This window comes from Dermacentor silvarum, chromosome 3 (assembly GCF_013339745.2).
Source record: "Dermacentor silvarum isolate Dsil-2018 chromosome 3, BIME_Dsil_1.4, whole genome shotgun sequence".
In the NCBI taxonomy this organism is placed as follows: Eukaryota; Metazoa; Arthropoda; class Arachnida; order Ixodida; family Ixodidae; genus Dermacentor; species Dermacentor silvarum.
In genome coordinates this window covers 210,516,501-210,533,839 of record NC_051156.1, presented here as the reverse complement: position 1 = coordinate 210,533,839, position 17,339 = coordinate 210,516,501, and positions in this window count along the sequence as shown.

Genomic DNA, 17,339 nt, shown 5'->3' with positions numbered 1-17,339 from the left:
AGCGTCTGCTTTCCTCTACGTGACGTGATCGATAATAAATATCCGTAGTTTAAGCACCCTCTATGTATGTATATCAAAGACATGGGACCCCCCCCCCCCCCTCCCCCCTCGCGTGTGTGTGTGCTAGAGCACTGCACGGGCTCGGGCTTATCCGAAAGCCCGGGCCCGTGGGCCGGGCCGGGCCGGGTAGAACTGTTTTTTCACGGGCTCGGGCTGGGCTCGGGCACGGCGTGTGCTTTTTGACCCGGGCCCGGGCCGGGCTCGGGCTTTCTGGTCGTGTGCATGTAACGTGCAGTGAGTTATTCTCGGGCGACTCAACTCTGAAAAACATTATTTTTCGGTCTCGGGCTGGGTTCGGGCCGGTTTAGAGTCGGGCTCGGGCCGGCCTCGGGCCCAAGGTAAAGGGGTGGCGGGCCGGGCCGGGCGGGTAACGTAGATTATTTCCGGGCCCGGGCCGGGCCCGGGTCTCGCCATAAAAGTTTTCATCGGGCTCGGGCGGGCCACCCAACGTAATAACGGGCCCGGGCCGGGCCCGGGCTGAAAAAATCGGCCCGTGCAGTGCTCTAGCACTGTGTGCTTGTGAAGAAATTAAGTAAAAAGTAATGTAAGCTCAGTAAAATACAGTAAGTACGACAGGTACAGTGGGCGTTTGGAGCAACCGTCTCTCATCGCGCCACTGAATGGACCAGTCTTCGAAAACGCATCATTGAGACGACCCGCCCGATCGGAGAAGACATCATTAATTGTTAATCTCCGTTAAGCGTAGATGGTGTCGTCCTCGTCGGGGCGAAGTGCGTTTCACAAGTCAAGGACGGCTATACACGTGAAAATGCACGTGTGACCATGCAGGGTATATACCTACTCCCATAGCAATAGCTTGTTCGCTGCGTCTTTGCGCTAGAAAACTGAAATACGCGCAAAAACTAGTAATGCTTTTTTTACGAAGCTTTCGTCGCCTTGCATTTCCTGCGGCAAGTGCATGGGCCGCTGTGTCTTCCGCTGTGTGCGAGCGTGCAGCCGTCATTTGCATTTACGTCAACAGATTCAGAATTGTACAGAATATTTCACCGCACTGCATAGTTATGGCATGTGTACGCATTTTAAGTAGTGCGTGCGAGTCATTTCTGCTTCACTTAGGCCGGTGCGAACAGGAAGCGGCCTTGTACCTCACAGAATCTCGACTGATTGGTGTACTAGTGATGCAGGAATGAACTCCGGTCTTGTTCAGTGCATAGTGCACATAATCAATTTCTCAGGACGCGTGAACTCCGACGAGAACTGTCAGCGCCTGCAACAAGAGTTTACTTACGCTGTACTGCGCACATGTAATCCATGCTTGTCGGCTGTCTGTTTCGTGCATTCTGTTGCGAGTCGGTGGAATTTCACTGCTGGCATCAACCCTTTGGTGTGTACATTGCTGGTTTGGGATTCCACAACACAACAGCAACTACCAGCCTTTCGTAATTGCTGGTTTGAGATTCAGCAACACAACAGTAACTACCAGCCTTCCGTAGGGGCGCAATCGCAAACGAGAGACGTTTTGCGCTGCAGACTATGGCTACGTTCACACTTGGGAAGCGGCAAGCGGGTGGAGAGGCCAAAGCGGCCGGAAAATCTTTTCCGCGCATGTCCAAGTTCACATTTGTTTTGCTACCACCGCGGCCGCCGCTGCCGCTTTCGTCCACATCCATCTAGTCTGCGTACGTTTGTCGGCGTGGTGGCGCTCATTATCGCATTATTTGGAGCGGTATGTTCATTCACTGACCCACCCGTCATCAAAAGTGATCATCTTGCGCAATTTCGCGTGTCATCTGCGACCTTCGGTGAATTCCTCGTTGGCGTTCTGTAATTCTCCTCACACGGGCGCGGTAGCGCTGTGTCACAGGTTGCTGCCTAGGCGTGATTATATTTCTTTAATAGCTTTTATTTACAAGTTGTAATAACATTTCATCATTTCGTATTATTTTCGGCGCCTCCAGGACACGAAAGTGGCAACGGGAACACCAAAGCTAAAACCCGGGCTGGCCCTTTGTGTTGAGGCTCGCCGAAGCCTGCGCGTCCTATACGTGAGACCTACGCTCCCAATCTATCGTCGCGACGAGAAAAGCACCCCGCGACTTCTGCAACATACCGTACACGTGCGAGGAGAATTATGGAGCGCCAACGATGAATCTGCCTAACTATTGTCTGTCATGGAAGTGGAAGAAGAAATGGCTTTTATACTTCTACCTACTTGTTTTCTAGAAATGGACAATGAATAAACGGAAGACAAGAAAACCTCGGAAACGGCGGTGGTGGGTTCGCCTGGCTTTGCAAAAGCGCGAGAAGTTGGGTCACGCGACTCCGTTGGCTTCGTTGCCGCACCTCCGGTCGCGCGAAGTTGAATACTATCGCGAGTATTGCTGACAGTACGTTTTAGTGCTTCTCTTGTCGTAGAGCAAGGGGTGGTTCTTGATCGCGTCGATCAGCATTGCAGCCTACACTTTTGGTGCCATGTTCAATGTTACGACCGGAAGTTTACATGCTAGTGTAGCTTCCGGTCGAGCAGAACGACTTTCCGCCAGGTTTCCGCTTCGCCATGGCGAAAAAATCGGTCCGAGACCAATTGGGCTCGCCGCCTGTTTTTCTGCCTGTTTTGCCGCCTAGGCGGGCGGATTTTTGCAAGATTTTGCCGCTTCCGCCAGCTTCGAGACCAAGTTCCTACGCGAACGCGGCCTAACCGGCACCTGAAGGGAAGCGGCGGAAATGTATACCGGAAATTTCGACCACCTGGGGACTTTAACGTGCACCTAAATCTAAGTAAACGGGCCTCGAGCATTTTCGCCTTCATCTAAAATGCGGCTGCCGCATTTGTTGCTTCATTTGTTGCGCATTTGTTGTTTCAGAATGCGGCCGCCACATTCGCGCCCAAAACCTCACAGAGTGTCAAGGCCTTGACAAACACCGTGACAGTTTTTTTCCATATGCAGACATGATTCCCTGTAAATTACCAACCCAAACGGAAGCGCCCAGGAATGAAAGTGTGAAAGTAGCACCGGTTTCTTGAAATATGTCAGCGCGAAGCGACGAGAGCAAAGGGTGGGTTAGTGGGGGGGGGGGGGGGGTGCAAAAAATTTCGGGGGGGGTTTGAACCCCCCCAACCCCCCCCTTGGCTACGCCACTGACTGGCACAAATAAAGTCGAACGCCTCTACAACAAACTCCTCTACGAAGAAATGACCTGTATAGCGAATGAATTCTGTCCTAGTTCTATTGTGAGCTGTGTGGTGCGTGACCTTTACAACGAAGTGACCTGCATTACGAATGATTTCGGAGGCCCCGAGCACTTCGTTATAAAGGTGTTCACCGGCGACGTTGTGTAATCCGCCGATCCGCCGACCTCCGATCAAAGATGCAAAGTAGCATGGAGCTCGTCCAGTACTTTACTGCGACGCGGAGGTGAGCATCTGCTGTCACGACACACGGCGTAAGCGGCAATAGCTTCCATATCCTGCCCCGTTCCTAACGCTATCCTTGATAACCTCAGGTTTTGGAAGGCCTGACCTGCGACGTCTTAAAGGGTCCATAATTGGGACCCCAAGCAAGACAGGTGCAACTGCACAGTGCAAGCAGTTCTCAACTCCGACGTGCAACTCGTATCTCTGAAACGTAAAGGCCCAACAGTCACTAGAATGCAGCACGTTTCTACAAAATAAACTTCAAATGGTTTCCTCGGAGAGACCGATAGTCCGTTCTTTTCTAGCGTTCCCGTTTTTATGGCACTATGAGACAAACATAATGGAATCGCCGAGGCAAATTGATCGATAGCTCGAAGGCGCTGGAACATGTTAAACTTTAACATGACATGTTGGCTGTAGTCATATTGCTAGGGCCGATATTGTTGTTTATACAGCCTAACGAAACACTCATCGTCTATATTTTATTGTCACCTCAGCCGAGTTGGCAAAGAAGACATCCTCAAGGACGCAGGATGGGGAGAGCCGAAGTCGGGAGCGCAGGTTCACAGCACTTCTCGAATTCCTGATGCCTGTCTACCTGCTGCCGTTCGTCTTCGGCAACGCGGTAAGATGAATCGCAGCGTTTGACAGAGCGTGAGACAGTCGAAGGCAACGCTTGCTGAACTGTGAACATTATGAAGCTTGTGCACAAATATTGGAACGCTCCCCGACCTTCGTGTGCGATAAGTTTAACGATGAAAAATTTATAAATCCTTGTTTGAGGTTTTAATTTCAATACCCGTCGCATGTCGGTGGTGCGGATTTAGTTCGAAATATTAGGCCAACATAACTTTACACAGGGACGACAGAGAGGAAACGAGAACACCGCTGACTAACTGAAGGTTCGCGCCAATGGAGGTTTAGTGTTCCCTTTAGTATACCTTTATCCCAATATCCCAAGGACCTCGGTGAAGACGACATAGAAAGGCGGGGGTGGATATGTAGAGATTTGGGAGCTACAGGACTAACAACAAAGTCCACATAAACTATGGATGCATACAGTATACTTTATACCACTGTTACAAAACACTGATGAAGCGTACCATACCGATTGTAATTATTCACAAGAGAGGAAAGTACCTTTATAAGCGCTGCAGAATGCGATTAAACCGTTGCGATCGACAAGAGCAGAGACGTTGCGCCGTTTTCACATTTATGCCTGTACTGGCATAAAACTTTTAAGAAAGAAATTTTAACTCATTGCCCCAGCACTGAACCGGCGTAAGAATAAATTACGGTATACACGTGACCCTTACCTGACTAATGCAAGACGTGTCGGGTTTGCAGGAAGGCGTAGGCATCTACTGCGTCCTGTTGACACTGGTGTTCCTCACGGGGCGCCTGTTGCCACCTGCAGTCGCGGCCATGTTGCCACTGGTCATACTGCCGCTGGCGGGCATCTTCGCCGTGGACCAAGTGGCCGCGGAATTTCTCGGCGTGAGCTTGCGTTCAGAGACCGATGATTCCTAGTTTTGTCAGCTAGCGTGTGCTCTGGAATTCCTTGTGGACGTTATTGCCTTGAAACAATTGGTGCTATGTCTATCTGAACTTTCAACTTGGCGCATTATCCAAATGAATCTCCTTCTCAGGTTGCGTGACCTAGCAGTTGCTCGTTGATTAACGAGTGTTAACCGAGGCCTAAAGCAACACTGCGACTATGAGTGACGCCTAGGGGAGGGCTCCGAGTCAATTTTGGCTGCTCTTTACAAGAGCTGTGGATACTGCTGTGTTTCCGTTGAGTTTCTGCGTTCTCAATATACTTTCTGTTGAGATGCCATTGAATCTGAAACATCCTTTTTGCAAGGGACCTGAGGTTCCTCATTAATTTGCACGAGTGTTTTTGCATTCGCGAAGTCACGAAGACATTGAGAGATCGATCAGTCACTTACATTATACGCGAAATAAGAAATATATAGCAATAACAAAATACGAAAAAGAAAAAAAAAAGCACATGAGCTCTAGACTGAAATGAGCCTTCTCAGCTAGACAATATTGATCCTTGAGGAAAAGCTTTCAAAAGTTGCTTACAAGAAAATGCGGTTCAAATCAGCGATCCAAGCAGCGAGTGCCCTTGCCTGGTTATATCGTCTGTACGATATTACCAGACATACCATATTCATGAACATGCAGCTGGTCTGAATCAGGCATCTTGCGCCATCTCAGCACGATAATTTATATAGAGGCGCTCTCTTAAAGCGGTTCAGTTTCTGATGCCACGTACGAGTGAGATCGCGATGCTTGGGCGCCGTTTGATACGAAGTCAGGCTGTGGCGCCACCATCGACATCGATATAAAATTTTGAGGGGCCGATGTGCTTCGCTCGCGAACGCCATTGCGACACGCGGATAAGATTTGAATCGTCTGTCGCCCGCGCTGACAAAAGCCGTTTGTTCGAACAACAAAATCATCTGTAACATCATCATCGCTATCAACATTATCATCAGCAGCAGCAGCAGCAACAGCCGCATCAACAACGTCATCAATATCGTGCTTTCGCTACATGGAGGAAGAAAAAGCTAGGAGGGAGCATCGCGCAACACGACTGAAGCCAAAACTGTCGGCCCAACACGTGATCGCACGTCAAAGTGTGCGGTTAGTTTTAGTGTTCCCCGCTCTTCAGGCAGAGCCATGGCAGGGCAGCCCAACAAGCGCGCACCGAATAAAAACTACTGGCATAGCTACTGGGAACCAAACGTCGCAGAAAATCTCGATTCTTGCTGCGTGATATCGACGCAAGAGGTCACGTGTTGGGCTGCCGCTGAGCAAAGGGACTGGCTTCACAGAGCGCTCGCTTGCCAAGCCTGACTGCGTGCATGACCTAATGCTCTCTCCTACCTTTTTCCGTCCTTCGTGTTTCGCTAGCCACCATACTTTTCGCAGAAGTGCTTTATCTGAACAATGTCATAATGCACGTCATCATCAACAACACCTTCATCAACTACAACGTCTTCTCTGACCGCAGCCCCGCGTCCTGGCCGCGTGGCTGCTGTTCGCCATCGCCATCGTGGGAGACGAGACGACTCTGTTCGCGCGCGCGTGCCTCTACGCTCTGCAGCAATTCGCGCTGCGTATGCAGCCGCTCTTCCTGAGCCTGCAGCTGGTGGTGCTGGCGCTGAGCCTGTTCCTGCCGAGCTCGTTCATCGTCGTCTTCGGCACCGTCCTCATCGAGCGATTCTTCGCCGTCGTGCAGCGGGAGATCATCACGGCCGACCAGCGGAGCGGCCTGCGTGCGCCCACCAGCAGCTCGACGGAGAACTTCATCAAGGACGTGCGGTACACCGCGTTTATCTTTTTTTTTCCAACAGGCTTTATTGCTTTGTTGTTGTTGTCTAGAAATATTTGAGCATTCGCACTTTGCTGTTTGCCATGTACAAGGGGGCTCAGGTTTTCTTCAAGCGAGTCGCTTTTTGCCTGGGCCATCCCGCATCATCCTGATGTAAACAAATAAACAAATCAAATCAAATCAAATCAGAAATAACTTTTGTCCGTTAAATAAAAGTTCCAAAATGACTTCGTAATTGCTTACTGAGCACACATGTCGCAAGTGCGGAAACTAAATTAAATTATCGGGCTTTACTTGTCAAAACCGTGATTTCATTATGAGGCACGCCGCAGTGGGAGAATTCGTATTAATTTTGATCAGCTGAGGTTACTTAACGTGCACTCAATGCACCGCGCACGAGCACTGTTGCGTTTCGCACCCATCGGAATGCGGGGGGGGAGGGGGGGGGGGTCTGCGGCCGGGGTCGATCCCACAACCTCGTGCTTCTAGCAGCGCAGTGCTATATAGCCATCAAACTATAGCAACTGACCGGCAGCGTTAGCACACACCTTTGCAGTGCACTGACGTCGCTTCAGCCGGTACTTGCAGGTACCGTGCCAGCAATGTAAACCACACATATTAGAATGTTTCGTTTAACAATGGACTGCACTGTTTAATTCGGAGAACTTTAGATACCGGCACCAGTTTTGATAAATATATATACCTGAAAGGTACTTCTATATAGGCATCGGCGTGTCAGTTAATTTCTTTCCTAAAAGTGTCTGAGTTGCTCAATGTGCGACGTAACTGCTGATTTTCTTCCTGAATTTCCGTTTTCTATATTAAGAACAACTGGAGAGTCCAGTTATAAATTTCCATAAGGTCACTATAGAATTTAGCTTTGCTATATTTGTTCAGATACACGTTCGGATATGTGTTCAGATACACGATTGTTCAGATACAAAGCCGAACGTCGAGGGAAAGAGCTTTCGCCTAAGTGTTTCACTTCTCCTGTTTGTCCGCTTTCCAAACTTTGAATGTGCAGGCGTCAGCGGCGGCTGCGTCGAGTGGCCGCCGGCGGTAACACACGGCGAGCTCGCAGAGTGTCCATGGCCAGCGACATGACGATGGCCAGCGACGCGTCGCACAGCAGTTCGCTCGTGCGCCAGTACAAGCTGCACCCCGAGTGGCTCAAAGAACCGGGCTTCGAGGCGCAGAAAAAGGTAACGACCGCCATTCCTCGCGCCTTATCGCTTGGCCATGCATCTAGTCGGTAGCCCTTCTTATGAATACCGATGTGTACGTGTGCTTGTTTAGGCTATCTGGTTATACATGCTGTCGTAAACTATAGCCCCGAACTGCTGACGCATACAGATGATACATGTACATGAATTCGGCAAGAGCAGGTCGAGTCTGAAGTCGGAATCGGACAACCCGACGCCATAGCTCGTGTGGTGTATAGAGATTGCTGCTGCAGTCTGCGGCGAGGCAAGAGAACACACAGATCGTCTCGTTCATCGCTGCTGGCTTGGAACCGCCGACCCGGTCCCTTCGCACGTTGCATGTCGGTCAGGCTGAGAGGAGGAGGAGGAGGAGGAGGAGGAAAAGTGTTGCTTGCTGCGGGTGGAACTAGCCCTGCAAAAGTTACCGGCATGGATGGATTGATGCTAAATGAGCGTCCCCTTTGAAACGGGGTGGTGGGGGTTGCGACACCAAGCTCTTTTTTTATTTTAATTTCTCCACCTATCTTTTTTTACGTTGCTACACCCGAGCGCCACCTATAAAACGCGATGTGGCCTGAAGCACGTCGCCATTCCATCTAGGAACATCACAGCACCTGGTATCACAAAGACCTTTACACGGAGCGCAACAGAATGCGCGTAATTTGTTTTTGTTCAACTCACACGACTCGCTATTCACACTGTTTCACGGATGAACTATAGCAGTAGTCGAACAACCTCTCTCCTAAATGTCAGGTGTTTCCACGGGAACAAAATGTCACTTGCGCTTGAGTGTGGAGACATCTTGCTCTTCATTCCATTCTTTTAATGCTTTCCGTTCTGCGTCAAATTCAGGGACACTCAAACAAATGATGGTCGATGACACCAAGAGCTTGACAACGCGTACACGACGATGACGTGATAAGTCCTGTCTTGCACCACCACGTTATAGAGCTTGCGCGTACGATCGAGCTGACACAACCCGATTCAATTTAGTTCAGTTTCAGTTCAGTTTCAGTTTATTTGACGCTCGCTCAGCCCTACCGGCTAATTAATGTTACATTAACACGACAGCTAAATCTGAGCCCGAAAAGCCGACTCGATCCGTTTTTTATCGGGTTCGTGCGAACGCCCAGAGAGACGGCGCCATCTATGTGAGGACGTGTTTCCTTCTCCATAAATGTAGTTATTTCTATAGTTTACAACGATTTCGTACTTTTGTGACGCGACACGTGTGTCCCACCACAAAAGCCGGTGGGACAACGCGTTGATTGGTTGATGAGCAGCAAATCGAATCCTCCTAAAAGCAACACTTAGGCACATGTGAGAGACCGCACAGCAGGGTCTCGGGAAGAATTTCGGCCATTTGGGGTTCCTTAACGTTCTTCTTATAGATTCAAGTAAATCACAGCGCTTTTGAATTACCACCCCTCTGGAATTAAACCTCCCCGGCCGGGTCTCGAACGCACGACCTCTAAGTTCCACAGTAGAATGCCACAGCCACTTAGCCACCGTAACGGGTGGATTTAATGCATTAAAAGGGTAGAAACATTTTGCGCACAAGCAGACATAGACGTAGGGAAGAAAACGCAACACGAGCGCTTCCCTACGTCGTTTGTATTTTTCCACCATCTTTGTTGGTTGATGCGCTAAACATTTAGATATAAATCAACAGCAACTTGCTCAGTCCACTCTTATCGTTAAAGATAAATGGCGAATCAGTTTTGCGGAATCTTCTTTTCTTTCATTAAGGCGGAAATCTGCGACGAATTCGGAACCTGGTCAAATTCAACTGTGAAGGCTTCTTTCCGAGGAAGCTATGCGGATTTCGTTTGTAGCTTCAAGGTATTTTCATTATAAAACGGGAAGCTTCCCTTTCATGAAATAGTCTCTGCTTGCCGATTTCCGCAAAATAACTTGCTTACTTACGGAGCACTGTGGCACGTTGTAAACGCGCTCCATTGACGAAACACGTGCGCTCGTGTTTTGTTGGTTCTGTGTCCCCGTCAATTGTGCGCTGCCCGTTACCATGGAATCGTACACATAGCCCGATTGAGTTGCCTGTTCACGTTCATAGGCAGCGAGATTAACGGATACTTTTCTCTCGGTCTCAATCAACTCGGGAGCGCAGGCTGCAAAGAAGCAACCGCGGAAGACTTCGTTCGACCCGTTCGACCGCACATCGGACGCCGGAGTGTGGGCCTGCAGGCTTCCGATTCGCACCATACGCTCGTTCGCGCCTCAGAAAACGCAGCCTTCGTCCATACTCAAAGGGAGCAGCTCAAAGGGTAAAGAACCGGAGCCAGGGAGTCAGTCACAGCGCAAGACAACCGCCACCACGATAAATCTGGTGAAGTCTCCTAATCCCGCAGCGGTGATACCAAAGAACAGGCAGCTGGATTCGCGTGCGAACGTCGTCCGTACGGTCGAACTGCCAGACAAAGTTTCGAGCACGCCGTCGTCCGAATCTTCGAAGAAAGCAAAGTGCGAACCGGCAAACAAGGCGTCGATCAAACACGTGGACGAGACAGTCATCGAACTCTCAGTGGTCCATCAAACGACGACACTTCCTGCGGACAACGAGTGGCGAGGTAGCGGACACCCGGTCGAACGGCGGCTGCCGAAGACGTCGCCCTCTCATTCGCCGGGCGGAGAGTCGCCGCCACTAGAGATGCAACTGCAGCAGACGCTGAGTGCGTTCGCGACGTCGACGTCACCGATCACGCCGTCGACGTCCCCGTTTTCGTTGTCCTCCCGCAGCTCGATGTCGTCGTCTCCGCAAGCCGTCGTCGACGTCTGGAACACGGCGCCCGTCGCGGCGGGCGGCGAATGCAGCGTGGACAGTTACGCGGCCTGGGCGTCGCACATGATGGGTGGTCCGGTTTCACGGCTTCTGCTGCACGATGAGAAGCGGGGGCCGCGTCGTCACTCGCCAGGTCGACCGAGTCGACGACGATGAAGAGCGCGGCCGAGGAGCAGCAACAGCTTTCGCCGCCATCCATCGCAACCGAGAACAGCAGAGCGTCGTCAAGCGGGGCACTGCCCTAAGCCCCGAGTCCCAGATCGAGGCGGATGCGTCGGGTTGGAAGCTACTGCAGGTACTGTTCTATAGTAGCCGTGGGTCGCGCCTTGCCGAATTAATGCACGGGCTTTTGTGGAATCAGGAAAGCTATAGTAACGTGGAGCTCAGTCACTCTTTCGGAGGAAACCACTTGGGAATGAAGAGAGTTAATGGGACCTGTTGCAGTATAGCTGATGAGTGGTGTAAACCTTGAGCTATATACATTGTGGCTGTGGCGTGAGATGTCCCCATCCCCTTGCCTCAGCAACCACTTATCTCTCGTCCATTCCTTTTCTTCTTCGTTGCGGTTCAACGACGTGAACTTCATATCGAGGTGTGTCTTCAGCGTGCTTTGATTTCCGTGATGTTTTCAGCTGCTCAACAGCTTCTTGTGTTCACGATGAGATAAAATGTGGCGTGATGTCTTGACGTCGAATTCTCTCCCTCGACCCCTGGCGACACGACGCCTCCTGATTCGTTTTCATCATAAGCGCAAGAAGCGGCAGATACGAGGCACTCTGGCTCTGGGTTGACGACCTCTCCATCTTATGCATGCGACTCCTGTTTTGAATCACCGTATAAGTGCTCACAGCGTGATTCTTTCTTGCGTTTTCCTCCTCCTAGATGTTTCAGGGCCTCCACATGCAAACGGCCATTGAATTGAACCAGCTGCAGAAGGTCCCCTCTACCGCGGACTCCCGCTCCGAGCGTCTCTCGAGGTTCGCGGCGTCCTCAAGGCGGCGCGTAGCAAAGCGTCGTTGCAGTCGCTCCCGCAAGGCCAGCGCGAGAGCCCGACCACCCGCCGCTGGTCGCTGACCTCGATGGACCGCGACACCACGATGGCGGCGACCATGAACGGCGGCCCGACGAAGCCCAGGCCCATCATGTGCGACTCGGCATGGCGCAGGGCGGCGGGGGCCGGCCGCAACGAGAACAGCACCAGCGGACGTCGCATCGTCATCGCTTCGCAGCCCTACGTGCAGGGCGACGCGGCCTCCAGCTTCCGTGAGAATTCTCACCGCTGAATTTTTCGCGTTCAGAGCTCAGCGACCTATTCCGTGGTGTCTCAGCGGCTATAGAGGTCTATGGAAACGCAACTCAATTCCCAACCCTTTTCGACTTCACTTAAGCGGTAGCGTCGAGAGAATATTGAAGTAAAACGAATTAGGGAGAAACCATAGGCGGATGATTGTTACCGATTGACTTACCAGTAAACCTACTGAAATATTCTGCTAACGGCACTTTGCGGTTGACATGTGGGTGCTGCAAAGTGGCACTGTCTCCAGGATCGGCATACTTTAGAAGCCGCAATAACGCCCAGGCGAGCACACACATGGTGCACATCGTGCACTGGTGTAGGAGTGGTACGCTAGGACATCACCTGTGATTACAACTGGCTGGATTAAAACGGCCCAGCTTTGATTACTGTGTCTGCAGGATAGGCTTATCCCACGCATAGTGGGGTATAAGTGGGTAATGGGTACCAGAAAAATGCAAATTCTGTCGACGGCGGTTGCGGATTGAATGGAGTGACTAGTTTAAACTTGAAGATCGCTGGGAGAGACCTTCGTTCCACAGTGTATATAGGCTATCAACTAAATAGGGTGACGAAAAGGATGATTATCGTGATGATTATGTTGAAATGGTTCTGTCCCGCTTACCACTAAATGCGCGACTACCGTCACAGCAACTACCGCACCAAACAAGGTTTTTAAACGTTAGACGGCTCAACCCGCATCGTGCCATGTTGCTCCTGTTTTAGGCACATACGGTAGAGCGAGTTCTAGAGCGCAGCTCACGGCCGTTCCTGCTGCGAACGTCGTCGTCGTCGTCGGTGGCGGTGGCGTAACAGCGAACGAGCACAGCGAAAGATGAAAGCGAACGCGGATCGCAGCGCGAGATGAAAGACACGAGGAGGAAAGCGGAGAGGAGGGTGCAGCGGAACCATGAGGCGGAAAGCGGAGGAGGGTATGGCGAAAGCGTGAGAAGAAAAGCGTAGTGCGGTGACGACGCCTACGAGATGGCTCCAGAGTAGCGTGCGTCGTGTGGTAGACTTGTGGCGGCGGCGGCTGCTGTGAATCGCGCCTACGCGTCACCCACGTGCTGGCTGTCGCGATCTCCAGATTAGCGAGGAAGTTGCGCCACACCTCCGTTTGCAACTTGCCGCACGGGACAGACTGTCCGCGCCAGCCAATATATCGCGAAATGAAAACACGTATACAACTGCGCTCTGCGCTCTAATTTCGCATTAGTGACTATCGTAATCGTCAGTGAAATTTTTAGTAGACTTTTCCCACTTAGTCGCAATCTGCTCCTTCAGCTGGCGCCTCACTTGGAGCACGACGTCTTGTTCCGTCAATAACGTTCAAAAGTCCCCAGAATATTCTCTTATGTATCAGCATAGCGGTAACTGTTTAAAGCCAACAAACAGTGATGCCAAGAAAGGCCACTACGGGTGGTGAACTGTTCGTGGATATTAGAATTGATTGATTATCAGTGAAAACTAAATTTGGTGATATACGCTCAGCTACAGTTCGACAATATAACCTTACAAAAATTATTTTCTCGATGCTTTCCAGCATCAATTTCTTAGCTTTATATAGCTGCTATTTGATTACTATCGAGCCCGTCAGTGGTCTCGTCGAGTGGTCTCGTTTTTCTTGCGGTTGCACTTTGAAGGATGCAGATAATGCGACTATACCTTATTGCGCTGAACATTATTATCCTGCTTCCTTAATACGGTATATGAATAACCTACTATTATCTTTATGGTTCCAGTCGACTCCGGGGACGAGCAAGTCTCATCGTGCGTACGTCTGCGAGGGCAAGTAAAATTTAAATCTACACATTAAGAATGCCTACATAAGAAACTATTTATTTCGTGTGTATCGTTTTACTCGAATTACAATTGTCATCCTGACGGGCGCAGGATGATCCTGGCGGTTAGGCCGGCGTTTATTGCAGGCACCGCGTACACCGCCATTTTCGGGAACCTCATAAGCTTCAACCACGGTGCCCGCGCGCAACGCCGTCCTGGTCAACCTCGGCTGGTACGTGTATCTAGTTTGGTTAATAATTATCCAAACTGGCGCTATTGGACTCTAGTGGCGCTGGCTAATGCCTCTCGGGAGTATAGGATACAACCGTGCATACGTAAATACCCATGAACGTGGGTATCAACCGCCGTCGTCGTAGCTTTGTAGAGCACCCACACGCGTCATGCCATGGTTGTGTGTTTGGCTCCCACCGGCAACAAATGTTGTTCCTCTTTCATTACCCTTCAATCAGATTATACGAAGTCTAGATAAACCTCATCCATAACTGTACAATTAAAAAAAAAGTTAATCTCTTGCGTACTTTCTGATCTTCATTCATCAATATATAAAGGCTTTTAAGGAAGCTAAAGTTAACTGATTCCCGCATATACAGGCTCTTGATGGACAACCGCAGTGCACTGTTTGTTCGGGCCACAAGCTTCAATCATACCAATCACTGCACCGTTTTTCGTGTTTCTTTCAAACTACAGCATAAGCATAACGCGCAATACACAGATTTCTTGCCATGCCATCTGCTCCGGCCATCCCGTATCATCGAGTAAGGCGTCCCTACATCATGGCGATACTGCTGGTCTGTATTTGCATTTAAAACGCAAAAATGTGGAACTCACTCGATGCTGCTAGCACGCCTCCTTAATTTCATTTTTTTTCTTGCCAATTATCTCCGAGAAACACCCTGGGTTCCTGGAGACACTAGCAGCGTGCTCTAGTTAAAAGACGCAGAGTGATACACGGGAACACCGAGCAGTAAATGGGACTCGGACGCTCCAATCAGAGCGCGTGAGAGCTTATTGTTTGTTCATGAGTAATAAGTAGCCTAACGAGTGCAGAAGGGGGAGCTCGGAATTTAGAACGGTAACGACTCTGCACTGTCAGAACTTCGGCAGACTTTACCATTTCGAGAGTCCCTATATAGTGCCGTGTTGTTGCAACCTTGTTTGTCTCGTTCGTGCAGCGACGCCGACCAATGTGCCGTGAGCTGGTGGAGCTGGGCGGCCGTAGCTCTGCCCGTGGCCCTTGCGTGCTGCCTCATCTGCTGGCTTTACGTCTGCTGTGCCAGCCTGGTCAGCTCGTAAGGCGCAAATCTTGTCCTTCAATGTCCAGATCGTAGCAATTGCTGTCGCTATAGGCGTTGCCATTTTGGTTGCTGCAGTCATTGCTACACTTGGGTGGATGATCCCTTTCGTGAGCTATCTTTCCCACTGCGGCTTCCGCAAGAGTTAGTTGCTATATTCTGAGTCCCTGTGCTTCGAGTTGTCGAGTAATTCGGACACGTTCTGTGATCTGCTTCTAAGTCTTGGCTGCGGCGTCCGCATTTAGATGGGGGCGAAATGCAAAAAAAAAAAAAAATGGCCTGCGTGCACTAGGTGCACGGTAAAGAACCCTAGCTGGTCAAAACTAACCCGGGTCGCCCACTATACGGCGTTCCTCACAATCAGATCGTGGTTGTGGCACGTGATATCCCATAATTTATTTCGTGTGCGATCTGGTGGCCTCCTGTTTAATTCAGATGGGAGATCGACGGTCCCGAAAAGACGTTGGTCGCGGGTTCGATACCCGTACCTGAATTACCTTTTTTTTTTTTCAGCTGTGAACTGTGAAGCTTTCTTTCTCAGAAGCCCTTATGGGGTTCCGTTGTAGTTTTGTGGTAAAGTCGGATGGATTACACTTTTCTTTTCAAGATCCTTCCCCGCTAAGCGGGTTTCCGCATAACTTTGCCCTTCATTGCTGCTTTTGAATATTTGTAATGTGATACCTTCTATTTCGTAGTAAACTTTGTATGTGTGCGCCTCTTCACGATTGAATGCGCGAGACGTGCTGCTGCCCTCAACAATATCGACACGTGTACAATGTTTATGTTTTTCAGGTGAACGCTTTTCACCGGCAACCGTTGTTACAATGTTGTCTTTCTTCACCACCCATAAAGCATGACAAGCTTGTTTAAAACCAAGCTTGTTGGAAGTTTTTGTTATGTTCTGTTTCTGTCACGTCTACAAGGCATACGTCGAGTGGAATAAACTATTTCTGGAGCAACTTAATCGATATTTTTTCTGAACAAAAGTTATCTTTCGGTAGCAAGTAGTAATTTACTGTTAGTCATAGAAAGGCAGCAAAGACAAGGGCACAGGGTAAAGGCCTGGGCATCGTCAAAGTTTCACTTTTCAATGGAACCCGGATTGTTCCAAGGCCGCAAAAAAAAATGCAAGATAACACAAGTAACATAATTGTAAAATGAGTGGGGAGTCACAGTGATAGTGATTGTAGAGAAAAGTTATAGAAACAGATACAGAAGCAACATAGGCACTTAACTACAGTCTTAAAAATTATCTTCTGAATATGTACACTTTAAGCGGTAGCTTCCGAATGTGGCCTCATGACGTCCATGTTTTTTTCCTAATTCTTTCACCGTTTTCCAGCGACGATGAAATCGAGGAGCAGACGCACGCGGACATGTCCAACTGCGCTGGTGTGCGCCTGCGCACCATGAAAAGACGCACGTGAGTTGCGTTGCATATTCTTATCTTGCACTAGGCACTACGTCCATTCTTGACTTGCTGTCGTGTGTTGTCCATATCAGGGTGCGAGAGACCCTGCTCATCTACTGGCTGATCGGAGTACCAGTCACGTACGGGGCTTACGTCATCCGACATCCTGAAAGGTAGGCCTCCGTCGTCCCATCATACCACACTTCCGATCATGTTTTCTGTAAGCGCAGTTTCACATTAGCCTTAATGAAAATGGCATATTTTGCGATTCCTTTGCCTATAGACACCATACGTTGCATTAAACATTTGCGTCAGTGAAATCTTTAGATTCAACCTGCGATGACCCCATCAAATGGTAATCTTGTTTATGAGTTACCGCACAAGAATGCCAGAACTAGAAATTCTATAATAGGTTAACGTGATAAGCATGTACTTCTTTGTACAATTTAACCTACGATGGGAGACGGGTACATAAAAGAGAGACACCGAATTAGCACTCAATCAGAACGATCACCGCAGGACTGGAGGTTCAAACCTCGTGATCTTTTCTCCTACCTGCTAGGCGGTATTGCGGCGTCTGATGGGTTGGTATCTCCGGAGTCGAAAAACTCGTAGCTTTAACAAGACAATTGTTCTTACTATTTGATAACACGATATATAGAAGGTGGTACTTCCAAAACAGCTACATTTGTATCACCTAACGTTAGGCGAATTGCGGATTCTAAAGCAATAAAACAGGGTAATCAATCACGCAGCCC